Genomic DNA, 12,157 nt, shown 5'->3' with positions numbered 1-12,157 from the left:
TGAAAGCCTCCATGCGCGCTTGAATCTCTCTAATTTTACATTTGTGATCTCCTCGGGAGGTATAAGTAGGGGGAAGCAATATATACCTCATCCAGAAACGCACCCTCTCGAAACCTGGCGAGCAAGCTACACCGTGATGCAGAGCGCCTCTCTTGCTGAGTCTGCCACTTGAGTTTGCTATCACACTTACCAAATAACCCTGTGACGAAACGCACCGCTCTTCTTTGGATCTTCTCTATCACCTCCGTCAACCCGATCTGGTACGGATCCCACACTGATGAGCAATACTCCAGTATAGGTTGAACGAATGTTTTGTAAGCCACCTCCTTTGTTGATGGACTACATTTTCTAAGGACTCTCCCAATGAATCTCAATCTGTTACCCTCCTTACCAACAATTAATTTTATGTGATCATTCCACTTCAAATCGTTCCGCACGCATACTCCCAGATATTTTACAGAAGTAACTGCTACCAGTGTTTGTTCCGCTATTATATAATCATACAATAAAGGGTCCTTCTTTCTATGTGTTCGCAATACATTACATTTATCTATGTTAAGGGTCAGTTGCCACTCCCTGCACCAAGTGCCTATCCGCTGCAGATCTTCCTGCATTTCACTACAATTTTCTAATGCTGCAACTTCTCTGTATACTACAGTATCATCCGCGAAAAGCCGCATGGAACTTCCGACTCTATCTACTAGGTCATTTATATATATTGTGAAAAGCAATGATCCCATAACACTCCCCTGTGGCACTCCAGAGGTTACCTTAACGTGTGTAGATGTTTCAGATAAAGCACGGTTTAAACAGAGTTTGAAAGACTTTTTGGTAGGCAACTCCTTCTACTCTATAGGTGAATATCTTAACAAAGACTATTAAATCAAACAATGGAAAATCAGGGTGGAATGTAACAATACCAGAGAAGGAAAGTTGCTATTCACCATACAGCGGACATGCTGAGTCGCGACAGGCGCAACAAAAAGATTCACACAATTGTAGCTTTCAGCCATAAAGGCCTCTGTCAGCAGTAAACACACTTACACACACGCACACCCATGCAAACGCAACTTGCACACACGTCTGCAGTCTCAGAGAACTGAAACCACACTGCGAGCAGCAGCACCAGTGCATGATGGGAGTGGCGACTGGGTGGGGGTAAGGATGAGGCTGGGGCAGGCAGGGGGAGGGACAGTATTGTGGGAGTGGCGGGCGGTGAAGTGTTGCAGTTTAGATGTAGGGAAGGTGCGGAGGGGGGGTAAGTAAAGGGAAGGAGAGAAATAAAAAGTAGAAATTAAAAGAATGGGTGTGGTGGGAAATGATGGCTGTGTAGTGCTGGAATGGGAAGAGGGAGGGGGCTGGATGGGTGAGGACAGTGACTAATGAAGGTTGAGGCCAGGAGGGTTAGGGGAATGTAGGATGTATTACAGGGAAAGTTCCCACCTGCGCAATTCGGAAAAGCTGGTGTTGGCGGGAAGGATCCATACGGCACGGGCTGTGAAGCAGTCATTGAGATGAGGGATATCATGTTTGGCAGAGTGTTCAGGAGAGAAGTGGTCCACTTGGTTTTTGGCCACAGTTTGTTGGTGGCCATTCCTACGGACGGACAGACAGCTTGTTGGTTGTCATGCCTACATAGCATGCAGCACAGTATTGTAACATTCCATCCTGGATTTTCCATTGTTTGATTTTTGCCTTACGGCTTTTCTTCGATCCTAATCCTGTGCTGTTTTCCTTTGTAACTACTTTCTTTTGCTTTGCTATACTCAATGTTCATCCTTCTTTTTTTTTCTTTCCTGTATTTCTCTTGTTACGTTACAAACTGCAATGAATGCTCTACTTATGAGCCACACTGTATCAACCGTCTCAGCCATATGCAACAGACAGCCTCAAGTATAATGTACTGCCCACTATCCTTCCCACCCCTCCTACCGTGGTATTCTGCTGTCCACCAAACCTACACGATATACTCGTCCATCCTTACACAACCCCTGCTCCCAGTCCCTTACCTCATGGCTCATACCCCTGTAATAGACCTAGATGCAAGACCTGTCCCATACATCCTCCTACCACCACCTGCTCCAGTCCGGTCACTAACATCACCTATCCCATCAAAGGCAGGGCTACATGTGAAACCAGTCATGTGATTTACAAGCTAAGTTGCAACCACTGTGCTGATTTCTATGTAGGCATGACAACCAACAAGCTGTCTGTCCGTATGAATGGCCACCGACAAACTGTGGCCAAAAAACAAGTGGACCACCCTGTTGCTGAATACGCTGCCAAACATGATAGCCCTCATCTCAATGACTGTTTCACAGCCTGTGCCTTATGGATCCTTCCCACGAACACCTTCTTTTCTGAATTGTGCAAGTGGGAATTTTTCCTGCAACACATCCTATGTTCCCCTAACCCTCCTGGCCTCAACCTTCATTAGTCGCTGTCCTCACCCATCCAGCCCCCTCCCTGTTCCCATTCCAGCACTACATAGCCATCATTTCACCGCCACACCCAGTCTTTTAATTTCTTCTTTTTATTAATTTCCTTTCCGCTACTTGCCCCCCCCCCCTCCCCCTCCACACCTTCTCTCCTGCCCTCCATCTATCTAAACTGCAACACTTCACTGTCCGCCACTCCCACCATACTATTCCTCCCCCTCCCTACCCCAGTCTCCTCCTTACCCCTACCCAGCCGCCACTCCCATCATGCACTGGTGCTGCTGTTCGCAGTGTGGTTTCAGTTCTCTGAGACTGCAGACATGTGTGCAAGTTGCATTTGCATGAGTGTGCGTGTGTGTAAGTGTGTTTACTGCTGACAAAGGCCTTTATGGCTGAAAGCTACAATTGTGTGAATCTTTTTGTTGTGCCTATTGTGACTCAGCATGTCTGCTATATGGTGAGTAACAAAGACTATTAAACCAGCTTAAGTAAAAATGTCTGTTAGATTTCAGTTTTGACAGCTCTTGGTCACAACTGTCAACATTAGGCATTTTTTGTATGATCAATTTATTAATAGTGCCTAACAATGTTTCATTCTGACAGCTTGTTAATTCTGTAAATATTAGATGTTCCAGTTTACTGCATTGTATTCACCTATTTCGACAACCTCTTGACAAATGATCAGGGTAGTAAGTACTCTATTCAAATGTTTTATGTTTTTATATTATCTTTTCTGACATGTTCCACACCTACAAGAATAGTCTCATTTTTTGGGTCTATGGAATGAAAACTGAATCTAATCTAATCTAAAACACTGTTATACACACTTATCCTGCTTCAGCATTCCTTAGCCTATATGCATGAGAGTGGACCAGTTATAAATCCTACTCTGTACGCCCTGAAATGTGACATGATATTTTTAGGATGGCATGTCCCACTTCCAGGCTTCCATGGTGATGAAAAATGTTCATGATGTTTAGTAGTAAGTGTCAGGACATCCCACTATCAGAGATATTATTACAATATGTTCAGATGGGAGAATGTCTTGAACCCATCAGTTATACAAGGCAAGATGGGAAGTGACTGTCTCCATGTGCTGATTGGGTGTGCTTGTCCCTTGGCTTCATGGTTTGAAGTTGTTCAGAAGATGAGAAGAAAAAGAAAGAAAGGTAATGGTTACAATGGACACCTCGACAAATAACTCTCAAATTGGCTACTGTTAAGAGAGATACTACTTGTCTTGCTTTTGCAAAAGCTACACATCTTGAAGGTGATAGGTCAAACAACGTAGTATACAATGCTGTTGTAAGAGAAAGTGTGTGTACAGAAGGTTTGAAGTTCACTTTTTTATGTCATTGAGGTAGCTTAGAAGACAATTAATGCTCTCTTTCAGCACACATCCACGCACAAGGAGACTTAGCCCTGGGACAACTGCTGGAGCATGGTTAGGTGAAACCAAATAGCAGCTCCACCTCAGCCAACATAAAAAAAGCAGCTGAAAGAAATTTTAGTAAATAAATCTTCTCATATCTAACATAAGATGACTGCAGCTTGCACACAGGAAATGATACCACACCGAAAACCAGCCATGTTACATTTCAACCCATAGTACCTTTATTTATTTATCTGTTTATTTTTTAGACCTGGTGCTGTCATCCTGTCTGTCCACTATTCTGTATTGGTGAGACCACCACGAAGCTCTTGCAGAAAATCAATGGCGAAGTAGTAGTTGATTCTCCATCTGTCTGTTTACAAAACTGTACGGTTCAATCCCGCGTCCGGCCATCCTGATTTAGGTTTTCCTTGATTTCCCTAAATCGCTCCAGGCAAATGCCGGGATGGTTCCTCTGAAAGGGCACAGCCGGCTTCCTTCCCAATCCTTCCCTAATCCGATGAGACCGATGACCACGCTGTCTGGTCTCCTTCCCCAAACCAACCAACCAACAACAAAACTGTACCCCAATAAATTCCAATTATTGTTCACAGTTCATGGAAAAAGGCAAATACCTATATAACTAACTAACTAACCAACCAACGTACTTTAAGTACCTGAAAACATGGTCAATGAGAGTTAAATGATAACTCATGCTAATGTAAAAGAAAGCTTCTGTAAGAAGCTGCATAAATATTCAGTCAGATCTTGATAAGATTTCAAAGTGGTGCAAAGATTGATAACTTGTTTTAAATGTTCAGAAATCTAAAATTGCACACTTCACAAAATGAAAAAACATAGTATCCTATGGCTATAGTATCAATGAGTCACTGCTGGAATTGGCAAACTCGTACAAATACATGGGTGTAACAGTTTTTAGGGATATGAAATGGAATGATCACATAGGCTCATTTGCGGGTAAAGCAGATTGTAGACATTGTCTCAGTGGTAGAATAGTGGGGAAGTGCGAGCAGTCTACAAAAGAGAGTGCTTACAAATCACTCGTGTAACCGGTTCTAGAATATTCGCAAATGTATGGAACCAGTACCACATAGGACTAACAGGGGATACTGAATGTATACAGAGAAGAGCAGCATGAATGGTCACAGATTTGTTTGATCTGTGAGAGAGTGTCACAGAGGTATGGAAGGAACTGAATTGGAAGACTCATGAAGATGTATGTAAAGTATCCTGAGAAGGTGTATTAACAAAGCTTCAAGAACCAGCTTTGAATGATGACTCTATGAATGTGCTACAACCCCTTTGTATCACTCACATAGGGATCATGAGGATAAGAAAGGAATAATTACTGCACCCACAGAGACATTCAGACAATCATTCTTTCCACACTCCATATGTGAATGAAACAGGAGGAAACCCTAACAGCTGGTACAATGAGAAGTACCCTCTGCCATGCACTTCATGATGATTTGCAGATGCTGTATTTTTTGCTGAAAAACATAATATTCTTAAATGTTTTCCATCAGCTACCATATACCATCCTCCCATTAGCTACTGCCAATTTGAGACAAATTGGATTGCTGTAATTCGCACGTAACATTAGTACCTGCATTACCTATTTTGCAGTTTAGCCCGAAATTGCATAGTTTAGCAACTCTGGTATCCCATTGCTGAGCGTGTTTCTCCTATTATTCATTTTTATCTATTCCTTATGATTTAATTTCTGTGAGCTGGATATTTTTACTCATATGAATGTGCCTAATGTTTTTCCTTCACATATTTTGTTCTTTGCTGTTAGAAATTGCTGGCTTCTTGAAATAGGAATTTTTTTTTCAGTAGTAATATATTTGCTTGTCTTTGAGAACTGGTGCATGATTGTTTTGCACACAAATTCCTTTAGGACAACATTTTTTGCTTTGCTGGCAGAATATGAAAAATATTTTTATAAAGTAAAATTTGGCAGTTCTGAGCAAGATACACTGAAGTGCCAAAGAAACTGGTCCAGGCATGCGTATTCAAATACAGAATTACGTAAACAGCCAGAATACGGTGCTGCAGTCGGCAACGTCTATATAAGACAATAAGTGTCTGGTGCAGTTGTTAGATCAGTTTACTGCTGCTACAATGTCAGGTTATTAAGATTTAAGTGAGTTTGAACTTGGTGTTATAGTCGGCACATGAGCGATGGGACACAGCATCTCCGAGGTACGATGAAGTGGGGATTTTCCCATACGACCATTTCACGAGTGTACCATGAATATCAGGAATCCGGTAAAACATCTAATCTCCAACATCGCTGCGGCTGGAAAAAGATCCTGCAAGCATGAGACCAATGACAACTGAAGAGAATCATTCAATGTGACGTAAGTGCAGCCCTTCTACAAATTGCTGCAGATTTCAGTGCTGGGCCATCAACAAGTGTCAGCATGTGAACCGTTCAACAAAACGTCGTCAGTATGGGCTTTTGGAGCTGAAGGCCCACTTGTGTATCCTTGATGACTGTATGACACAAGTTGGCCTGTCAAAACCGACATTGGACTGTTGAAGACAGGAAACATGTTGCCTAGTCAGACAAGTCTCGTTTCAAATTGTATATTGTACATGTATGGGTATGGAGAGAACCTCATGAATCCATGGACCCTGCATGTCAGCAGGAGACTTCGAGCTGGTGGAGGCTCTGTAATAGTGTGGGGCATGTGCAGTTGGAATGGTATGGGACCCCTGATATGTGTAGATATGACTCTGACATCCTGTCTGATTGCCTATATCCATTCATGTCCATTATGCACTCTGATGGACTTGGACAATACCAACAGGACAGTGTGACACCCCACACATCCAGAAGTGTGACAGAGTGGCCCCAGGAACACTCTTCTGAGTTTAAACACTTTCGCTGGCCATCAAACTCCCCAGACATGAACATTATTGAGCATATCTGGGATGCCTTGCAACAAGCTGTTCAGAAAAGATCTCCTCCCCCCTTACAGATTATAGACAGCCCTGCAGGATTCATGGTGTCAATTCCATCCAGCACTACTTCGGACATTAGTCGAGTCCATGCCAAGTTGTGTTGCGGCATTTCTGCGTGCTCGAGGGGGCCCTACGTGATATTAGGCAAGTGTGCCAGTTCTTTTGTGCTGTGCACATTCAACACCCTTGGTGCTCAATTATCGATAGTATCTGCCAAGAGCTTTCGTATTTGTAGTTAGTTTCCCTTATTATTTACTATTGCCGTTTCCTTCGAAATCTCTCTTAAGTATCCCTATGCAACTCCCTCTAGATGGGGCGGACTTTTAGTGTAAGTTTGTTTCAGCCTTTCGTAGCAGCCTGTATGTTCTAGGGAATTTATTGCGGAGGTCTCACAAACTTCACACCTTGTAAATGGTGTTTTTGATTGGCCGTTTCTGTGTAAGGTGCACTGTATATATAAGCCTTATAGCCCACCAGCTTGTGGAGGCATATTTGGACGTAAGCTTAAGATCCCTTAAAACAATTACCAAGGGGCATCTTGTATTTGTTATCAAGTTTTTATAAATCCTAAAGCACCTTCGTCCATTGTAAAACTTGTTTGGATGATTGCCGGCCATTGATTCTGTTATACTATATCTGTCTTAAATTTAGTGAAATTTTGTTATTTTAAGATTACTCCATGCTGCCATAAGCTGGTGTTTAGGGGTGAGACATCTTTTATCTTAACAAAATTTTACTGTGGTAGGCATTTACCTTTGGGCCCTTAGCAGTTTGTGCTGTTGGTAAGTGTAGTTATTTGTTTGATCAATTGAAGCTCTTGATTTGTAATTGCCTGGTAATGAGCAACACTGTATTGCAGTTAATAATTCTTGCTTCATCTGCTTAGTACTTTAAATTATTTTGATAAAAAAAGAAAAGAGATTTTATTTTCAATCCCCCAACATGTGGCAATCTTTGTTTTTTTTTCATGTACCTATATATTTTTAAAATTGTATTTATTGCAGTGGTCAGCCTTGGGTTTATCAGTCTTATTTACTAGTCATCAGTGCTCCCAGTATTAAACTCTGTATTTACTAATTGTAAAGAGTTCAATTGTTTAAGTGTAAACAGTTTTTTTTAATCCTACACCTTACCGCTCCCCAACTACCTCCCTGCCAGTGGTGGTGGTGGTGGTGGTGGTGGTGGTGATGATGATGATGATGATGATGATGATGATGATGATTTTTCTTCCAAACTCAACAAAAAACTGTGTGAAAAAATGGTCAGAAGTTCTCGGATGTTTGTTTCTTCTTGCCCCACATAACATATAAAATTTATTCACCTTTATCTTGCAATAACATACTATGATTGTTAGTATTATGATTAAAATGTTGTCATCTAAAATATAAAGTCCAGGATGTGAATGCGTGACTATAAAGGGTGTTTCACAATTTGCGTTACACACTTCTAGAGGTTGTAGAGGGACTTAGTAGATCAAGTTTTACCCAGGAACCCATGTCCAGAAAGGTCATCCATCAACACTATAGAGAGTCAAAGTTGTAGGCGCTGGCACCTGTAAAATGTTTGTACATACAGGGTGATTTCATAATGATGTTACAGACTTTCAAGTGTGATGGAGAAGTGTAAATGTATCAGTTTGAGGTAAGGGTCCCGGTACCAGCAACAAACAAGTTGAAAGTTACAAGCAAAAACCGTTCTCATACCGTGGAGTACAAGTACTGTTGTTGTATGTAGGGTATATAACTTTCAGAGGTGGTAGTGTAAATCAAGAAAAAAAAATCTAGTAAAAATGGGCTATAAAATGCATACCTGAGGAGCTATGAGCATTTGTTCATCTTCACTACTGTGAAACGCATCTCTATTGAACAAGTGCTCATAGCTCTTAAGATTAAAGACCATGTTTACTAGACATTTTTTCTTGTTTTGTTCCATACTACCACCTCTGATACTTGTCTACCCAACAATCTTTGCAGAAACAGGGGCCCTATTTTATATCATTCACATCGATCGGTGCAGTAGGTTAGTCTTGGTAGTGACGTCATTTTCGGCTCTTTATCCAAATTTCATATTCAGTAAGCTTCTGAGACCTGTTACTGAACGGTCCTCCCGCCGATTTTTTGACAACTGTAACGAGAGGTTTTGGATTTTGGTACAGCCTTGTCGTTCTGTTAGCTGTGGTTTATTTACACCTATAATTGGTTATTTTAAACATATTGAGTGGTTTTAGCTTTGGACTTAGTGATTGTGTTACTAAAGAATCACCACAGGACGCGTCCGATTGGAAAGTGAGTTAATAATAGACTACTTTCCTTTTTTAGAAATATGGTGAGGTTAGGTTGTTATAGTGAATGATAAAAAAAAGGTCAATATTCTCTCAAAATACCTGTTATTTTATGCAATTAAGAGTTTAAAGATCATTGAAAATCAAGACATCGGCTCTGCTTATGTATATTAAATGAGTGTTAGCTGAAATTATTAGTGACTTTGCACACTCTTTTCTGCAAATAGTTTACTTATTAACTATCAAAATGCATTTAAAACTTTTAAGTAACAATGCAAAAGAATTTCGCGAAGTCTGATAGAGGAAACCTTCAAAAAATTTCATGCATTTATGGCTTAAGCCCGCATCATTCGGCAACGAAATCAGCCTGCGTCTCTCTCAAATGGAATTACATAAAATAAAGCACTGACAGCATGCAAATTGTAATAGTGAAGTTGGTAAGACGACGAACTCCTGTGGCAAAGGGCCTAGGTTCGTACACTGCTGGATGTGAAAATACCTTTTTTTCCTCTTCCTGAGACTTCATTAATTGTCAAAGTTAAGCATTTTTCTGAAATATTTGTTGTAATTTTACACCTAAGAGCACGCTTTCTCAGTAACGAGTATCTCCTATTTCGTGACATCCATATGTTTAAGAAATGAAAGATGAAATTACTGTGCGTGAAACAACTGATAGTGACATTTGTACTACTACTTGTCACAAATAATTCTCTATTTTTTTTTTTTTTTTTCGGAATACGTAGCGATTTCCGAGAGTGTGGTCAGACAGGAATCCAAGAGCGCAACGTAAATTACTGCAAATGAAACTAGGTGCATTTGTCTTTGTACTCTAGCTTGTCACAAGCGTTTATCTATGATCGAATCATTAACAACAGTAGACAGAGATGAAAGGTTCCTGCCACAATATTTTCGGACTGTGCCACTGTATATGAAACATTTTGATTCATCACATGCATGTTATGAACTACAAAGAATTTCTATAGCAGCACTTGCCACATGCTCTCGAAAAGGCGATTTTTAAAATTTTGTTTTTAAGAACTAGATTGTTTATGTATTATATAGGGAAGTTGACTACTTCATCATTTGGATCTCTAGGAGCAAGCTACAACCACATACTATGCATCTTCTTATTCTTTTCGAGTTTGTGGAGATGTGTTCTGTCTATGCAACTAATTGAATGCAGTTTATCCCCATACGTGTTTCACTTCTTTTATTTGTGATGCATCATCACGAATAAAGGAAGCGAAACACGTATGCCAATAAACAAACTGCGTTCAGTTAGTTGCATAGATGGAATGCACCTCCATGAATTTTGAAGCAACTAAGAAACGAAAGAAAACAGAAGAAGTGATGAATTTTTTGGGTGTTTCTATAGATGTATTTGTACAATGTGGTACTACACTCCATTCCTCACTCATAAACATAAAATCCAAAACAAGACGTTGATGTGAATGACAATAAAATGAGATAATGTGACATTTACAACAGTTTCCAGAACACAGTCAGTATTGTATCATTATTACGCATTCATGGAAGCCTGTGGTCAGCGAAATTTGAATAGTAAGAATGGTATGCCTGTGTCGACTGCTAGCTGCTTAAAGTTCATGGTGCTGCAGTGCACGTGCACGGATCTGGGGCAGTTTGCTTTTCATTGGTTGGCACGAGGAGAACTGACTATAGTGTTTCGGTTTGCTAGGACCTTTCAGCATTGCTTTCAAAATGCTTACTGAATAATGTTGGCGGTCTGTTACAAAAACAAGACCATTTGGTGTGCTTGCGTACCGAACCAATCGGCAAAATGGCGTAAAGGAACATAATAGCGCCCCAGTACCAGTACATGTATTCCACTGACAGAGGTATCAGAACATTTTTCTTTTATTTCCGGTACAGGGACTCTTACCTCAAATTGATACATTTATCCTTCTCCATCATCCTTCTCATCCCATTTGGTAAGTCTCCCCTACGCCCGGATCTGGGTGACCTTCCCAAAATCTCAAAATCTACCCCTTTTCCTAGACCTCTCCAGTCCTTTTCCTTCACCCTTCTTCCTTCCCCTTCAACCCTTCTGCCAGGAGGAGGAGCCACTGCCTTCGAAAGCTTGCAAGTTACAAGTCTTACATGTGTGTTCTGTCGCTACTTGGTGAGTAGATTTTTTATCTATCCAATTAAATAATCCTTGAAAGTTTGTAACATTATCATAGAATCACCCTCTATATTCATACATTTACAGGTGCCAGTACCTATAACTTTGAGGCTCTGTAGCGTTGTTGAAAGATGTTTGTGGACATGGGTTCTTGTGTAAAATTTGGTAATAAATCTCCTTTACAGCCTTGAGAGGTGTGTAGCATGAGGTGTGAAACACCCTGTATGTGAAGGATAATTGCTACTCATCACATAGAGAACATAGTGAATCGCAGCAACAGGCACAATGATAAATAAAGCAAGAAATATTACATCTTTTGGACAAAGTACTTCTCTCTCTCTCTCTCTCTCACACACACACACACACACACACACACACGTACGTGTGTGCGTGCAGCACATAGCTATTGTATCCAGACACTAAGGCCCAACAGCGAGCACTGTCTAGCTCAGTTGGTTAGCAGGGGTGTGGAAGAGTCGTGGGGGTGGGGAGAGGAATAGTAGGGTAGGGGTGGAGAAAAAAGCTAGTGCTGCCTATGGGAATGTGTAGGGCAGGATGGATACAGGATAGGGCTGCTACGTGCTGCCTTGGGAGGCTGTGCTGGGTGCAGGAGGAGGAGAGGGGAAAGGGGAAAAGAGAGAGGGCAGAGGTGTGGAAAGGACTATGTATGTGTGTTGGCTGGATAGAGGCAGAGTGGGAGGTACAGATAGGCAGGTGCCTAGCAAAGATTAAGACCATGGTGGTTATGATAGGGTTCCCATCTGTGCAGTCCAGAAATGCTGACAGAGGCTGTGAAGCACATTGTGTTGGGCGGCATGTTCAGCAACTGGGTGGTCCAGTTGTCTCTTGGCTGCTGTTTGGCAATGGCCATTCATGCACATAGACAGCTTATTATTTGTCTTGCCCACATAGAATGTGGAACAGTGGTTGCA

The 12,157-nt window shown here is 41.3% G+C and overlaps 1 protein-coding gene across 3 annotated transcripts in view; it reads left to right on the top strand.

Annotated features, from left to right (window-relative positions):
* Positions 1-12,157, top strand: part of LOC126174910 (polyglutamine-binding protein 1) — a 75,714-nt gene that overhangs the window by 6,706 nt on the left and 56,851 nt on the right. The window lies entirely within an intron of this gene.

Source organism: Schistocerca cancellata, chromosome 3 (assembly GCF_023864275.1).
Source record: "Schistocerca cancellata isolate TAMUIC-IGC-003103 chromosome 3, iqSchCanc2.1, whole genome shotgun sequence".
NCBI lineage: Eukaryota > Metazoa > Arthropoda > Insecta > Orthoptera > Acrididae > Schistocerca > Schistocerca cancellata.
This window is presented reverse-complemented; position numbering and strand designations above follow the sequence as displayed.